Source organism: Camelina sativa, chromosome 16, assembly GCF_030686135.1.
Source record: "Camelina sativa cultivar CO46 ecotype springtype chromosome 16, ASM3068613v1".
Taxonomy (NCBI): Eukaryota; Viridiplantae; Streptophyta; class Magnoliopsida; order Brassicales; family Brassicaceae; genus Camelina; species Camelina sativa.
Window position 1 is genome coordinate 14,189,584 of NC_141895.1, and position 1,599 is coordinate 14,191,182.

At 41.5% G+C, this 1,599-nt stretch overlaps 1 non-coding gene across 1 annotated transcript; it reads right to left on the reverse strand.

Annotated features, from left to right (window-relative positions):
* Nucleotides 1–856: 856 nt before the first annotated feature.
* Nucleotides 857–963, reverse strand: LOC147925496 (small nucleolar RNA R71). The gene has a single exon (XR_015585534.1). It is a non-coding gene; the product is annotated as a small nucleolar RNA R71 (small nucleolar RNA).
* Between the last annotated feature and the right edge of the window lie 636 nt (nt 964–1,599).

Genomic DNA, 1,599 nt, shown 5'->3' on the forward strand with positions numbered 1-1,599 from the left:
ACCTCTTGCATATCATCAATGCTTATTTTTGTTCGATCCTGCATCATTCATTCACACATACACCCACCAAAAAAAATATAAGTTTCAATTGGCATCGTTGCCATTAGTGTGTTGATTTGTTTAATTTAGGATTTACAAAGATTCAAGATTAAGTTATGTTACTCACCACTGTCAAGTTTTGGTTGGTTGTTTTGAGTTTCAGGTGTGCCACTCGAGCAACGATTGTGTGCCCTTCAACTCAGTGATCGAGTACCAGTCAATCAGTCAGTCAAATCGACCAGTAGCTCAAGCCTGCACTCAATCGTGTGTCAGTCTGAGCAGGTGGTCGAGTCAGTTGACGCATAGAAGATCCAAGGGAAATCAGAACTTACATAAGTACATTTATCACATCAATCGCCTATCAAGGGACTTGAGACAGCAGAAAACCAGGATCCTTCAAGAAAAGGAACAACAGTTGCTGATGGATCCACCAATGCACCAGAACCAAAGACCAAGGCAGATTGGAGCAGGAGATGCTCCCAATACACATACATAGAGAGCTGGCATAGTACCTCCTGTAGTGGCCAACAATAATTTCGAAATCAAAAGTGGTTTAATCAGTATGATCTAGTCCAATAAGTTTCATTGACTGCCAATGGAGGACCCATTGGATCATCTTGATGAATTTGACAGGCTCTCTGGCCTTACAAAGATAAATGGTGTGAGTGAGGACAGCTTCAAGTTAAGGTTATTTTCATTCTCTCTATGAGACAAAGCTCATGTTTGGGAGAAGACACTTCCAACAGGAGCCATAACCACATGGGATGGATGAAAGAAAGCCTTCTTAGCCAAATTCTTCTCCAATGCCAGAACAACAAGATTGAGGAATGAGATTTCAGGCTTTGCACAGAAGAACAATGAGACATTCTGTGAAACTTGGGAGAGGTTCAAGGGCTACCAAACACGATGTCCACACTATGGGTTTAGCAATGAGTCACTGCTCAGCACATTGTACAGAGGTGTTTTGCCGAAGATAAGGATGTTCCTAGACATTGCTTCAAATGGAAACTTCCTCAACAAACATGTAGATGATGGCTGGGAGCTAGTGGAGAACTTGGCTCAGTCTGATGGCAATTGCAATGAGGACTATGATAGAACAATGAGGTTTGTTGATTCTGCACTAGATGAGAAGTATAAGAAGGACTTGAAGATTGTTAATGACAATTTAGACAGGATTCTGCTTAGTCAATAGAAGAACATTCACTTTCTTGGTGAAGAGGATACAACAATTCAAGATGGGGAGAATGAGGTAGCTGAGCTGTGTTATATGCAAAACCAAGGAGTTTTCAAGCCCTACAACTAGCCCTGGGAATATTACCCGAACAGAGAATTCTGAACCGAACCGAACCGAACCGAATCAAGATTTTTGGTTTTTGGTTGGGTTTTGGTTAAGAGAAGAAAACCGATTCGAAGGATTTATAATATGTAGTCGGTTATCGGTTTGTCGGTTTGGTCGGTTTGGTTCACCCTAACCTATTGGTTAACCAATTTTAACCGAATTACCCGCGTTACCCAAAATTACCCAACCCGACCCGACCCGAATTACCCAAATTATCCAAA